This window comes from Cornus florida, unplaced genomic scaffold, assembly GCF_030987335.1.
Source record: "Cornus florida cultivar Cherokee Brave unplaced genomic scaffold, ASM3098733v1 CherokeeBrave_3.0.0_Hap2_Chr05, whole genome shotgun sequence".
Taxonomy (NCBI): Eukaryota; Viridiplantae; Streptophyta; class Magnoliopsida; order Cornales; family Cornaceae; genus Cornus; species Cornus florida.
Genome location: NW_026775575.1, coordinates 113,964,566 through 113,978,999, shown reverse-complemented (window position 1 = coordinate 113,978,999; position 14,434 = coordinate 113,964,566).

The following is a 14,434-nucleotide window of genomic DNA, read 5'->3' as shown; positions in this document are numbered from 1 at the left end:
GGATCTCATTGTTTGAAAACACTATTCAATTTATTTATTTATTTATTTATTCCCCCCCTGCATGTTTTTGTTTCGTTCCGTCATTCTTCAGTGTGCCGTGACAAAACATGGGAGGACTCAGCCAAATCTGAGTGAGGAGGGATCCTCCTATGGAGCGAGTAACATATTGAGTGAGACAGCATTAGAATTTTCTTTTTTTTTTTCTTTTTGTTTTTATAATCCAGAACTCCACCCTTCGGACCTTACCCTAAGGCACTAAACTGGGGATACTGCAGCTCAGCCCCATAGCCACAATACCGGATGAGTCGAAGTTCTAACAGGGGGCAATGAAGGCTCGAACCCGGACGAGTGAGTACCCAAGGCCAACACCTTACCATCACTGCTAGGCCCCGGGGGCAACTTGGGTTTTCTTTGATTTGTTCACACAGATCACAATTGTGTCAATTTCAGTGTTTTCTCTTCTGTTTATGTTGTTTCTGTGGAAGAATAATGAAACATCTTTTATTTTTCTCAAAGTATACACTTGGAATATTTAGTGGGAATGTTTTGTATATATATTGTGTGTGTGTGTATATATAGGCATTAATGATATCTGGTACACATGTGGTCCTGAAGAAAACCTAGACCGTGTTGATGGAAGGAAGGAAGGAGTTGCAGATGTATAGATGAGTACAAGATTCCTTGTAACAACTCTCCTCCTTTGGGGCTGCATGTCTGTGTCTTCAACTGGAAACCATTTATGTTTAGTCAATGACCAGTGGGTCCTACTTCTCCTCCAGAACCGGCTTGACCAACTGCAACTGTTTTCTTATGGTCTCTGTCTTCCTTGTTGAGGAATCATGTCGGAATTTTAATTGTTGTCATGTGGAGACGTCTTCCTCCTGCACTGCAAAACGTCCTGTTTTCTCGTTTACAATAAGTATTAACCAAAAGACAACAATACACAAACTTTATAATATACGATTGTATATGTATTAAAAAAATGTATAAGATCATAATGATTGGTTAGGGATAAACCAAAAGATCATTGGTTAAGTATTGTGATGACCACAAGTTAGGTCATTAATTGTTATCCCCATCTGACCACAATTTGCCAGGACAACCAAAAGATCATTGTTATGAATTTTCCACTTTATTATATATATATCTATATATATATATAGCACGAAAATAGATAACCATGTATGTGATAGGGTAAATCAAGATGAACAATTGAAAAATATTAATAGTCCCAAATTGTGGTGAGATGGGTTAGGTATTATGGTTCATGCAGGGTAAGGGGCACAAGGAGCGGTGGTGTTTCCAAATTCCAACCACATAAGGTGCATGCTTGACGTGTTTGGAGCACCTTGGCAATCAATTACTAACAACTACTACTTAATTAGAGCTTTGATGTGAATATCATCATTGTCAATTATATATATATATATATATATATATATATGGCAGGCAATGGTATTGTTATACTTAATCTCCTATAAAAATTTATCTTTTCGTAAAGTCAACTCCCGATCTAATGCTTTTGTAAGTAAAAAAATTAAATTAATTTACTGAATAACAATAGAAAACTTTCAATTAAAAATAGCGTTTATTCTAAAAATAAATCTAATAATATGTGGAGAGATATTTAAGTCTAATGGATTGAAAGGTACATTTCAGACAAAATAATTAATTAATAAGGAGTAAGTTGCAGCATATGAGTAGGACATGATTAATACATATCGATCTTAATTTCTTCACCTAGTTTTGTATCTAATTAAGATCATCCTTTTGTTTTAATCATGTGATGTGTCCTTCTCTTCTCTCTTTTTTGTTTTGACATATATTGTTGTGTTGTGTTCAACCTCCACCCAATTTAGAGGTGACATTCATCCATCCCATATACACATTAATGCTGCCTAAGTGCCTATATATCCACAGCTATGACTCGGACCTCAAACCTCTTAATTCATTCCAAAGCATCACAATTTATAAATTAGCTATATATACTTATATATAAAAACATTACATGATCTATTATTATTATTATTATTATATATTTTTTTTTTCACTTTGCTCTATTTTGTAATGTTCCTTGATCAATACGTTTAATTGAACTAATATCTACATTTTTGCTCTGTTTGTTTCGACGTAAAATATTTTCTTTGAAAAATATATATATATTTTTAGGTAAATTATTATTATTATTATTTTATTATTTTTTGGTATTTGGCAAATATTTAGGTCGAGGTTGAGGTCGAGGTTGATGTTGAGGTTGAGATCGAGTCTATCAAGTGGGGCATGTAAAATAATTTGTCGAAAATTGATGAATAAGATATTTTTGTTAGGTTTTAATATTTTTTTTCTTCGTAAATATTTTACAATAATCAAACAGTAGAAAACACAAAAAAAAAATTCAAAAAAAATTTTAACCTCAAACAAACGAAGCCTTGATCTTAGCCAAAAAAAAATAATAATTAATTTCCTGATTAAAAAAAAAAAAAAAAACAGTTTAATTAATCCAATACTTCTTAGTCTCTAGCACAACTTAGCTTAAATTTTTATTTTTATTTGTATTTCTTATCTATTTCTATGTCCTGAAGAAATTGAAGTTAAAACCATTTATTTCTCAATTGTGGTTGCTGTACCATCCTTCCATGTGCCAAAAAGTATGGCTTTGATTGTACTTAATTTCTAGTTTTTACTCACTTTAACGAATGCGTAAAGACAAATTTTGTGATGTAGATATATAATTTTATTTTATAAGGGAAGTAGAACATTTATTTTCTAGCTTTTATTAAAAGGTATATCTGTTGCAATATGTATATGTAATATTAAATATCGCATCCGTATTCAGTCATATAAATCAATTAAAAAAAAAAAAACAAAAGAAAAAAAAAAGAAGAAGCATATAGCGGATGACCAAACAAGGATTGACATATATGCACTCCAATCCCTAATATTATATAAGTAGATAATTTCCTATATTCTCTGGTAATGTCGGAAGGGGAGATTGGATCAAGACCGTTGATGTGGTTGACATCTGTCAACCGCGCAATTATATTTCCGTAAGTCTACGGCATAGACAGTATCTTCACGTATCTACATCCGATCAATAAGGTCCAAATTAATTGCTGACCATGATATATATATATATATATATATATCATGAATGGTCACTTTGAGTACGTATTAAATTATTAGTTTTATTATAGGCTTGAATAAACAAATAGTGTTCACCAAATCAAGGATATATGTATATATGAGTATATGCATAGCTTTGTTAAAATGATGTACTGTTGCGGGGGAAGACAAAGAGAAGAGGCACAAGGTGTGAAACAGTTTAGGGGTATTAATGGCCCACTTTTAGAAAAATTAAAAGCCCCTTTGAAAACAACATTAACGGGAAATGCTCGTCATCATCTTCTTGGGAACACCCTTCTTCTTCCCCTCTCTCTCTCTCTCTCTCTCTCTCTAGAACGTACCTTTTTAATATTTCTTCTAGCTCCTTAATTACAACCATCTCGTTTTTATTCATCTCTTTCTTCTTCTTCTTCTTCTTCTTTCATTATTGGTTAGAAAAACAATGAAGAAGAAAAAGAAATATGAGCTGGTTTGCATGATATTATATATACTACTTGTTGTTAGAACCTGTTTTGGCTCACGAAGTTTTGTTGATTGAAATCATGATATGATGAGATCATTCATATTCCATTCTGGGAATTAATATTATTCCTTCGACGAGTTGGTGTGGAAGCTGTTAATCGATGGTGAAGAATTCATCGGACAGACAAAAGGGTTTTAGTGGCGTACATGGTAAAGCCAGGCATTGTTCGATCTCTCTCTCTCTCTATCTTATTTTAATTTCTTGTTTAATTAATTATCATGTCATTTTAAATCTCTCTCTCTCTCTGGACTTGGTTCTGTATATGGGGTTTGCAAACAGTGAGTGATAAATAGTTGCAAGCAATATTTGTAAAACTGATCTTTAAGAACTATGAAGCAGATTCGTTGAAATGAAATAAGATCTGGCTGTTTTTTAATTCCTCTGCTCTCTTCTTATTCCATCTTCTCTCTTCTTCAATTAATTTTGTCTGCCTATATGCATGTGTATATATATATATATTCACAAATTTGAGCATTATTCATATTAATATTAATTACAATCTTAAACTGCTTACTAGTTTCTCAACAAATTGTACATGTTAAAACGAAAAAGGTGCTAGAAAACAACAATATATATATATATATATATATATATATATATATGTATATATATAATTAATTAACTAGGGATATAAAAGCTAGAGGAGAAAAGAAAAAAATAAAAGGATTCTTATTGAACGTACAATATGGATAATTGATTTTTTTTTTTTAATTACTAAATGTGTTATTAAGAAATTAGAAATTATTTGCAAGCTTGATGTGGTTGTCCCAAAAAAAAAAAATGGTTGGTGTAATGGCTTTTCAGCTGCAGATTTAAAACATATTTGGTCCATGTCTTAAGCGGAGTCACTTTCATGGGTTTAATACCCTTACCCACTATTATTTCATTAATTAAACGTTTCTATATGGGTGTGTAATGTGGATGGAATCAAACAGTTTGTGTATTATTAACAAATTAATTAAACATTCCTGGTTTAATTACATGATTTGTATTAATTATTTTGGTGCTACCCTTAAGAGGAAGGTAAAGGGTGCCTGCATCTGCATCTAACCCATATATGATATTGACCTCTAAATTGTGATGCCCTAACTGCAACAATGCCTCTCTTCTGACACATTCTATAATCAATAATTCTTTATTCTTTACAGTAGGATGGACAATATATCCATATAAGATGTGACTGATTTAACTATCTCATATGTTACGAAGAGGATAACAGATATATATAATAGACTCTAAATGAAATAAGGAAATGGTAGAAAGCTGAATCATTAGCATTACTATTACAATGTTGCTCATCAACTAAAAAAATTTTAAAATAAGGATATTCTACTAAAAATTTGTAGAATTTTTTTGCTAAGAATTAGTAGATATCACTAGTTTGCTCCGATTATATAATTTTGGTAGTACGGATTGAAATTTATGGTAAAAGACATTCTTATACTAATTTATTCAATTTTTTACACTTAATTATTTTGAAACAATACTTAGGCCTAGGGAAGATTTACAACATACTCAGTGATGTGAACTAATAATAAATAAACACGTTTTATTTCAATTATAAAATCATAAATGAGTATGTAATACCATTTTTGATTTGGTAATTAAAGATCGCATATCAATTTATTATTGATCCACATTAACAGTGAGTATGTTATAGATACTCACTAGTGATGACTTTTATTTTATGCGCGTTTATTTTTTGTGCATTATATATGAATACACATATATCTGTTTTTTGTGCATTATATATGAATACACATATATCTGTACGTACAACGTATATTACTTGTAGTTGGTGATGATTTATATATGTTATATTGGGCAATTGTTTTCAGCTTTTATTTGTGGTAATAATGGACTTAAATTATATTATTGTGATGGGAATGGAAAGCAGGTGATCGAAAAATGAGATTTGTTAATGAGGAGGTTTAATTAGGCAAATAGTATATGAAATCAGGCGCTCGTAACAAAGCACGTGTAATGAATACATATAATAGAGAAGAAATAATAAAATAATGAGGTGAAGCCTAAGACATCATGCACTTATATAAATACGTAGAATATAAAAACCAAATAGTCATACCATGCCAAACTGGCAAACTGGTATCTATTTCTCCCCTTTGACTTTGGATGTTTCGCAGAGACCAGACCCGACCCGGTGTTGGGGGAGACAGAAGGGTTTAGTGGAGATGGATCAGTAGTTATTCAGGTTGTCATTGGTAGATGTTAAACATGGGGGACGTTTCAAAATTATACGGCTTGCATTTCGCCCGAGGTTTTGAGTTGTTGACTTTCACACAGTCTTTCTCACACACTTTGATCTGGATCGTCTCCTCTACAAGGAGAGGTCCAATATTTTTTTTATGCATACACAATATTTTATATAAATACAATACAACTACATAAATAATGCAATATATTGAAAATGCCACACCAATATTACATCCAAAAAATTGTATGTTTATTGAAAGAAAAATAGTATTGTAAAGTGTATATAGTACTGCTTCTTGAGTGTAATATATTAAAACAACACTGTTTTGATGTATTTGAAAGTATTTGAATTCTCCTCATACATGATAGTATGTATTTGAAAGTACTTGAATTCTCTTCGTACATGAGAGTATTCGGATCGCTTTAACTACGTCTTAACCTTTCAATAACGAATTTTAATTTAATTAGTCATTGTAAATTAATTTATAATCTAAGTGTGTGGTTCAAGGAATTGGAATGTACGTTTAAAAGTCCAATTGGTATGTACATGAAAGTATTATCCTTTCATTTATAAAGGAAAGGTGAGGGTTCTTTGGGGGGACGGGGGTGTGTGTGTTTTCTTGAATATTTACAAGACTAAGTTGAAATTTGATTACTGAATCACATTAATTGTCGTATGATAACAATTTTAATAAATAAATTGGACAACAAGAAAAGGAATCCAACTAAACTAAGGAACAAATATGAGATTGTAAGAGCTGAAACGTTTCAGTTTGCCTCAAGAAATCACATAACAATTAATTGTTGGAGGGATGTACATAGAAGCACATAACTACGTATATATTCACGCAAACTTACATGTAATGCAGGTCAAGTGTACATCATGCATGTAACTCGCATATGGTAGAATGTGAAGGAGAAGGAAAAAAGAAAAAAGTAAGGGCTACTTTTTTCCCTTTTTTTTCTTTATATAAGCCCTTATATATATATATATATATATATATATATATATATATATATAGATCCAGCGGATGCAGATAACATATGGAATTACAGGCCAGACTCGTAATTGATAAATAAATGTTTTCTGCTTTGATTAGATTAATATGGTCTCATTATTCTGTTTCATTTTACACCTATTCCCATTGAATATTCCATTAAAGCTTGGGGTTCATTTGGTTGATGAAATTAAAAAGTAATAGAAAAAAGCTATTTCATATTTATAAGAATAAATTTTTGATAAATAATATTCAATTAATAAATAAAGGATAATGTTTAGCTACTCACCTACTCACTCATTGTGTGTTCCAATAATAATTTACCACATTAACTTTAATAAAAAAATAACCCACGTCCTCTTGTATTTTCTCGGATCAACCATTGAATAAACGTAGATTATTTTTTTATTAAAACGGATGTAGTAAATTGTTTTTAAAACACACAAGGGATGAGTAAGATAAAACTACCCACCAGTGAGTAGCTAAACATTACCCTTAAATAAATATCAAAGGGAAAGCATGCTATCCGAGACCGAGTTGCTCTCGTGGTGCAAAGCACAAATATCTAAAAGATTAAGGTACAGCTGGGAAAAGAGCCCAAGGCCCAAATAACCGAACTGAACAAACCCAAAGGGAAACAGCCCTACAAGCCCAAACATCCACATAAAACAACTACGGATGAATCCACAGATCCAACAATCACAAACAAATAAAACTGAAAGTTTCATTAGCATAGCTAGCTCCAACTGAAAGAACTCTTCCTAAATTTTAAGTTACAACAAACTAAATATAACCAAAACAAATTATATATATATAGATGAAGGTTTAAGTAATGAACTACCAACTATTTCAAACAGAATTAGTAATTTTGCATCTTAAAAGCAAGACTTATTGATTATTATTCTTTTTAAATCAATAATATATATTAATTTTCGGTAATAAGTTTCAACAATATCCTGAACTCATATTGAACCGCTCCGGAAGAAATTAGATTATATATATATATATAATTAAGCTTGTGGGCGGTTGAACAAGTCTGATTGGTCAAGTGAGGGAAGTTTCAAACGTGCTTGCGTGACTAACTAATACTATTGTAATATGTGATCACATGTGCCTATTCTTATATAGTCAAACAAAATCACAAGGTTGTTGGGGTCGTGGACACATGATTCCAAGGAAAAAAGATCAATTTGCGTGTATTATACATTTATATATATATATATATGGGAGTTTGGTCATATAGATATTAGTCCCATGCTACCCCACTAGAATATATATATATATATTTTTATACATAAATTTTTAAAAATTGACATAATGAACCCTAAAATTAATAAAATGGCTCCTCTACCCCCTGAATCCACTAAAATTTATTTTATTTTATGCATATAATTTCTAAATATTTATAAAGTACCTTCATAAAATTTATAAATTATTTCCATAAAATTATCTATTTCTAAAAATATCTATAATTCTTTATTCATTTTCCTTCTCATTTTTTAAATTTCTTTTTATCATCTTCAAAACTTTTGCATTCTCTTTCATTTTTTTCCTTTTATTTCATTTTCTTCTTAAAAAATTCCTTTTTCTTCTTAAAAATTTCTTTTTCTTGCACTAATGCATAATTTATGTGCAATAACCTTCTTTTTTCTTTTTTTTCTTCTTATTCATTTTTTATTCACTTACTCTAATACACTTTTATTACATTATTATATTTTTGGCCTGCTTGAAAAAAAAAATATTTTATTAACACCCCCCCCCCCCCCCCCCCCAACCCAAAAAAATCTGAAGCCCCTGTTTATGCATATACATACAGTCATGTATGAAGAGAAGACAGTTTATCTGTCAACATATATGCGCGCATTTTCCTTTTGAAGGTATTTGTATTAGCCTATTAGGAATTTAGGATAGTAATTGTGGTTACCACCCATAATTTATCCAACTCAAAAAAATTCACTAAATTACGTGCATGATGACAAAGAAAGGGCATTATGATAGTTTATACGAAAAGGAATGTATATTAATTGTCCACTATAATCATATTCATACATATATATATATATATATGTATTGAAAAAATAATACAACATGCAGTAATCATCTAATCTTAATTGTGAAGTTTGTTTGTCCTTCAATTAATCACTGTGATAAAAGCAAATGGGTAGCTTTGCCATCACATATTATGCATGACCGTATAGACAATCACCTCTAAGGCTCTGATCTAAATATATAGCAAGTGTGTGTGTGTATATAACATTGTACAATTAAGTGCAGCTAGTGTCATTGCTTTACATCTACGGTTTTGTACAACGTTGGAACATGGTTAGGTTGGACCATTCGTTGATTTTACAAGTTGGTGGACCACGTGAATTCCATCAATGCGTCGAACATGGGCCTCTCTTCTCTAGCAAGCCGCCCTGATTCCACATATATATATAATTCATTAACCAATTCATATAACTATATTACTAATTCGTGCATAACTGCGTATAATGATTTAAATGGTATTCTTATCGTCCCAAAATAAATATTTACATTTTTATTTTTATTCGTTTTAAAATAAGTGTTGATAGGAAAAAATATAAACCTACTCTATCATCGATAAGATTGATTAGATTTCATTATCAAGAATAATAAAATCAAATTTGACGTGATTCAACAAGTAAGAATAATCCTACTATAACTGGAGGGGTCAAAAGGATTAAATCATACCCCGACAAATCTGGTAATAAATCTCCTATGATTTCGCACAAGCGGAAGATAAGGTCAACCATTGACATCAGCGAAACAATTTTGATTCCAATCAACAGCCATAAATAGGGCATCAAGCCATTAAAGAAGATATGACGTAAAAACTATTATGAATCCATGCCTTCTTTTTAGACCTCCGTGACTAATTTGATAGTCAGAGAGCTCTTGGCAGACACCACACCGGTGCCGTCAAGGTTCATCGATCTTCTCCTCTCTTCCTTGCAGGAAAACGGTATCGTATCGGACTGCGCGAATTTCAGCCTCAACAGTTGGCGCCGTCTGTGGGAAACACGATTCCCTTGAATCAATTAATTACTCGTTGGGTATATACATTTGCAGTCCGGTATGGTTACCGAAGGAACACCGTCGCGGGGATCTGGTCAAAGGGTAGAATCGGGTGAAAACCTGGACGTCCCAAACGACCAGGCACGGTTTACAGCGTTGGAACTACAGGTTCAAACTCTGAGTCAGGGTATGAACCAGTTAATCCAGCAAAATGCAACGCTCTTGCAACACCTTGTTCCACCGGCTCAATAAAAATTTCCAGGACAAGATCTCTCAAGTCCAAACGGAAGTAATGAAAATCTTGAAGAAAGGGATAATCATTCCCCCTAAAATGAGACTGAAGTGGAACAAAGCCAGGTGGGAACCCGACATAGAGAGGTGGTTCACCCATCTCTCCTACGAAGTTCCCGACCTCCTAAAAGCATAGCCTTCTGTCTTAAGGAAAAGACAAAGAAAGTTACCCATCTCGACTTGCAGATCAAGGATCTCAAGGGGAAAATGGAAGATGTAATGCAAGCTATGAAAGGGAAAGGTCCTGCCGCCGTAGATGACCTGGTACAAAGGACCAACTTGCCTTTCAGCCCCGCCGTTATGAAATGTCCACTACCTAGCAAGTTCAGGATGCCCTCGTTCGAAAGCTTCGATGGGACCAAAGATCCCCTCGATCACCTGGAAACTTTTCAAGCTCTTATGCATTTACACGCTGTGCCAGATGAAATCATGTGCCGAGCTTTTCCTACTACATTTAAGGGATCAGCGAGAGTTTGGTTCAACAAGTTGAAGCCAGGAACCATCAACACCTTCGAAGAATTGAGTAAGCAGCTTGTGAGCCACTTCATTGCAGGTCAGAGGCATAGGAGGCCGGCTACCTACCTGTTTACCGTGGAGCAACAAAAGGAAGAGTCGATTCGGGAATACATCACCCGATTCAACGCAGAGATGTTGCAGGTAGAAGAGGCGGACGACAAGGTAGCTTTGACCGCTTTCATAGGAGGACTCCAAACCTCCAGATTCTTGTTCTCCTTATCAAAAGAACCTCCCACCAGCATGATAGAGTTGCTGGTCAGAGCGCAAAAACACATCAACGCTGAAGACACCATGAGTGCACGGAAGGAAGGAGAGGACAAGAAGAGGCCAGCCTCTCTCGCCAGGGATGAAAGTAATACCAAATATAAAAAATCGTTCTTCAGCCAGAGTGACAGCACATATCATGAGAATGACTCAGATGAGTATACCGACTAGAAATTGTCTCGCGGCTGGAATTAGCCTTATCAAGTCATTCATAATAAAGACTGGGGGCATCTTAGTTAATCATTTTAAATGGAGGGTAGCTCCATCACGTGTTATTTAGTTTTTAATAATGATGGTCTTTAATAAAATTCCTTTTAGTTTATACGTGCAGTATCCCCGTACTATAAGGGATAGTAAATGAGTGTCCTGTATTACAAGGACCCCGGCTGAATGAATCCCGTAATCCGTATCCCCGTACTATAAGGGAATAGTAAATGAGCGTCCTGTATTACAAGGACCCGGGCTGAATGAATCCCGTCATCCATATCCCTGGACTATAGGGGATAAGTATCTTGTATTATCAGGACTCGGGTTAAATGAATCCCGGAATCCATATCCCTGTAATATAAGGGATAATAAATGAATGTCCTGTACTACAAGGACCTGGGTTGGATGAATCCCATAATTAATATCCCCTTACAATAAGGGATAGTAAATAAAAATCCTTTATTAAAGAGGTGAGCTAAGTAAAACTCGTAAAGTTCAATTCCCTTACTAAAGGGACGAGCTGAGTAAAACTCATAAAATTCAATTCCCTTATTAAAGAGTAAAACTCGTATAATTTATTCCCTTATAAAAGGAAGAGTACTGTTTTCTCGGGTGCAACCAAAAAAAAAAAAATTATTATTATTACTATTCATGCACAGTACCCGCGGGTACTGTTCCCTCGGGTGAAAAAAAAAAAAAAAAAAAAAAAAATCAGGAATAGTACCCTCGGGTGAGGAAAAAAGAAAACCCTGAGTTACTATTCACATGAATAGTGCCCGTGGGAATAGTACCTGCGGGTACTGTTCACAAGGGTATTTAAAAAAAAATCCCTGAGTTACTATTTACGTGAATAGTACCCGTGGGAATAGTACCCGCGGTACTGTTCACCGGGGTTGGAAAAAAAAAAGAAGGTATTATTATTATTTATTACATTCCTAAAGTTAGACGTGCAAGCTTGGGAATGGGGAGTAATTGATAAGGAAAAATATAAACCTACTCTACCCTCGATAAGATTGATTAGATTTCATTATCAAGAATAATGAAATCAAATTTGACGTGGTTCAACAAGTGAGAATAATCTTACTATAACTGGAGGGGTCAAAAGGATTAAATCATATCCCGACAAATCTGGTAATAAATCTCCTATGATTTCGCACAAGCGGAAGATAAGGTCAACCATCGACATCAGCGGAATGATTTTGATTTCAATCGACAGCTATAAATAGGGCATCAAGCCATTAAAGAAGGTACGACGTAAAAACTATTATGAATCCCTGCCTTCTTTTTAGACCTCCGTGACTAATTTGATTGTCGGAGAGCTCTTGGCAGGCACCACACCGGTGCCGTCAAGGTTCATCGATCCTCTCCTTTCTTCCTTGCAGGAAAACGGTATCGTATCGGACTGCGCGAATTTCAGCCTCAACAAGTGTTATATTTAAAAGTCAATATATTATTTTTTGTAATATCAATTTAACGAGTTTTATTGAACGAACCAATAAAAAGTTAGATCATTACATCACCGTGCACCCACTAAGAATAAATTAATAATTCATTCACTATTAATAATATAATAAAAAAAAATAATAGTAAAAATTAATCTTTTAAAAAGTTAAATGTTTTAAAAAAGGATTACACTTATTTTGGTCAGAATAATATATAGTTATGAAAATTAATAAATTCTTTCAATTTCTTTACTAGCCGGATGAGTCTCACCCCATGAAATCACCTTTTTATATCAAGTGACTTCCCTATATCATCAAATTAACAAAAGGGAGTTGATATTCGCCCTCCTCGTTTGTCCTCATGCGCTCCACTTTTAAGTTTTAGTAATTAAAGTTACAAATTTACCCTTCATCTCCAAAATGAATTTTCTTTTTACTCTTTGGCGAACTCACCAATTTCCCATCGTCCTCCCCACACCACCTGAATGCAAAATCTAACCCACGATTCACAGCAACCATTATAGCCTATGTGTTACTGTAGATATATTTGATTGTATGTGTTGATATTGAGATGAAACCATGTATTAAACTCATTTGGTCGTTTAGACTCTGGGTATATAAAATATCTTATTATTAAAATTGTATCAGTTGGAAGGAGGGGTCATAACCCTTTCCTTTCTAGTACTATCTCCCTCACTCAAATTTCATTCTTATTCTTTCTCAATCAAAATTATAAAACTATCAAATCCACACTGGTTTTATGTGGCACCTCACCAAACACGAACACAAATCAATGGCCCGAGAAAAAGACAGATGAGAAAGAAACAGACCACTGCAACATCGATAACTAATAACACACCTGAGACCATAAAACCGGTGGCCGAAATATTTTTGTCGACAAGGAAAAGACGTAGGTAAATTCATCACCTTAATTGTCGGCAAACCATGCTTTGTGAGTCTAGAATAAATCAGATGCATTTTAATGATGGGTTTCTTCCCATATTTTATTTTGGAAGACATACAAAACGAGAGGGCAAAACAGTCCTTTCAGTAGTTAAATTAAAAATGTGGAGTGTCTAAGATTAAATGTGGAGGGGTAATTCCAGCTCTCTTCAAAAAATGTACTCCGTGTAATGAATATGTGTATATATATGTATAGAATAATATGTATTATAGAAATGAAAAGTAATGTTCACTGAGATAGAGAAAGAATGAGTATAACAGATAGAGAGAGAGACTTTTTTCTAATCTATCTCATTTCACCATACATGAAGCCTATTTATAAGCATATACTGAGGCTTCTCATGTAAGCCAACAAAAACAATCTTACTCCATATGCCAACAGGAAAGTCTGATGCCTTTAGAAATTCGTGGACCCCACTTATTAATATACATAACACTCCCCCTTGGGGTCCACAAAACTACACTGAGAATATGTCTCGTTAAAACCTTACTAAGGAAAACCCAGTAGGACAAAATCCTAGTGAAGGAAAAATAGTACAGTATTTTTGTGTATGGTATTACATAGATTAAAACTGCCTCATTAAAACCTTGCCAAGAAAACCCAGTGGGACAAAACCTGGACGAAGGAAAAAGAGTACAGCACGCTAATATCTCTTTGATCAATTGTTCCCCCTCATTAGATCAACCCTGAAGATCCTTTAGTTGACGCATTCCAATGTTGTGCACCAGCTTCTTGAATGTTGCAGTTGGAAGCGTTTTAGTGAATAGATCTGCTAGATTTTCACATGAACGTATCTTCTGAATATCAATATCACCATTTTTCTGGAGTTCATGTGCATAAAAGAATTTTAGTGAGA